Source organism: Tenrec ecaudatus, chromosome 10 (genome assembly GCF_050624435.1).
Source record: "Tenrec ecaudatus isolate mTenEca1 chromosome 10, mTenEca1.hap1, whole genome shotgun sequence".
NCBI lineage: Eukaryota > Metazoa > Chordata > Mammalia > Afrosoricida > Tenrecidae > Tenrec > Tenrec ecaudatus.
This window is the reverse complement of record NC_134539.1, coordinates 90,569-92,984: the sequence shown is the minus strand read 5'-3', so window position 1 is coordinate 92,984 and position 2,416 is coordinate 90,569.

Genomic DNA, 2,416 nt, shown 5'->3' with positions numbered 1-2,416 from the left:
GAGGGGTTTAGGAGAGGAGATGGGTTAATTAGGGTGCGAGGTAGTACCAATGAAGAACACAGCTTTCCCCCAGATCCTGGATGCTTCCTCCCCCCAACTACCATGATCCGAATTCTACCTTGCAGGGCTGGATAGGGCAGAGGCTGTACACTGGTACATATGAGGGCTGGAGGTACAGGGAATCCAGGGTGGATGATACCTTCAGGACCAAGGGTGTGAGGGGTGATGCTGGGAGAGTGGAGGGTGAGTGGGTTGGAAAGGGGGAACTGATTACAAGGATCCACATGTGACCTCTTCCCTGGGAGAGGGACGGCAGAGAAGGGGGGAAAGGGAGACTCCAGATAGGGCAAGATATGGCAAAATAACGATGTATAAATTACCAAGGGCACATAAGGGAGGGGGGAGCGGGGAGGGAGGGGAAAAAAAAAGAGGACCTGATGCAAAGGGCTTAAGTGGAGAGCAAATGCTTTGAGAATGATTGGGGCAGGGAATGTATGGATGTGCTTTATACAATTGATATATGTATAAGTATGGATTGTGATAAGAGTTGTATGAGTCCCTAATAAAATGCAAAAAAAGAAAAGAGAGAAAAAAAGAGAATGATTAGGGCAAAGACTGTACAGATGTGCTTTATACAATTGATGTATGTATATGTATGGACTGTGATAAGAGTTGTATGAGCCCCTAATAAATTGTTATTTAAAAAAAGCTGCTGGCTAGATATCAGTCAGCCATGTGCTTGTAAGGAGCACTATTATGGGAGGCTATAGTGGGGAACAACATTAAGTATGAGAATGTAATTGGGACTAATTTCCAACTCTCAAGGGGAAATGAAGGTCTCCCTCCACCCCAGAAACCCAGCCTGCCAGACTTCTTGAGATATAGGAACAAAGGATTCATCCACATACACTCTCTTCCCATTCTGTTTCCTACAGTTTACTTCATGAACTGACTGAATGTTGATGTGGAGCAGGAAATGAGTGCAGGTGAAGGAGAATGAGTTGAAGTTAATTGCCAACATTAGTGGTGAAGGCACATAAGTGGGCAAGCGTGATCATTGTAAAATCCAGTGAGAGAGAGAAATCGAGAGAGCAGAAACCCCTGCATACAATTAAGAGGGCTGTCAAAAACAAAATTCACTTCTAGTTCCAGGTCTTTTCTTTCAAGGAATAAAAAATCCTTCTGCGGTATAAATTATTCCAGACTGCATTGAGAGACTTATACATTTTAGTGCCTTTATTTAGCAATTACTAAGTGCTGAACCTCTAGCTAAGTGGGGTTCTCCAGAAAGCTGAGAGCGCAGCCCCTAAGGGCCTCCCTCTCTGGGCGCTCTCCCCAAGTTCCCCCCAGCTCTATGGCACCGCCTGGCGGGCAGCTGGGCACAGCCACCTACCGCCTTCCCAAACACACGGGCTCCAAGAGCGGCTGGGGTTCTGGGGGTCCTGGTACGGCCCTGACCAGGAGCCTCTGTCAGAAGGAGGGGATCCTCACTCCGCCTGCCCCTCAATGCTGGGCTTCTGCTTGGGTCACTCCTGGACAGCGGGAGCCCTGGCAGAGGCCTCCTCCTGGGCCACCTGTTATTGTCAGTGGTCGTCTCTCTCCTGTGAGGTTGGCTGGGAGGGAGGACAGAGCAAGGTCCGCCTTCGGTTCCCTGGACAGACCACGAACAAGTCAATGGGGAGAGACCCACGTGGGCCTGAGAGGCAGCTCACCAGGGAAGGGTCGGAAAAGGCTAGGATTAGGCGGGCTTGCCGGGTTCTCAGAGATCCGTGGTTTTGCTGCGACTGCTGTGCTGTGGCTGCAAGTCTGGGGATCGTGAACTCCAGCAGTCCCCAAGGGAAGAGGGCAAGGGGCCGACTAGGGCCAGCCAGGTGTGGTCATCTCGGGTCTGCAGGGGTCCGTCTCCTGCCCAGCGTCCCTTGGAGTCAGTAAAGGAAGGCCAATGAGAGAGGTCCTGAGGAAAGAATTTGCGCTCAGATCTGTGCACATCATGCCCCACGTGGCGGGCTCAGACACCCCACGGGCGTCTGAGGATCACCACTCCCTACAAGGCCACATCAACGACCAGTTCCCCTTCTCTGGGCACGGGTATGGGGCAGAATATGGGGTAGAAGGGACAGGCCTCCCGACACCTACCCACAGTGGGTTGTCGGCCTCCGGGAGGTCTTTAGTGCTCTGCGCCTGGGTGAGCCAGGGACATGGACTGGGTGCGCAGGGGAGTATGGCCGCCTGCAGCTCCTCCCACTGTGCCCCACCCCACCCCCATCCCCCACTGAATGGTCGAGTAACACTGGGGACAGGTGTGACAGAGGTCACAGGGCGACAGCAGAAGGACAATGGAGCCGGGGAGAGGGTGGGACACCGAGGTAGTCGGTGGGAAGGTGGAGAGCAGGGAAAGGAAAAGGGACTGCAATCC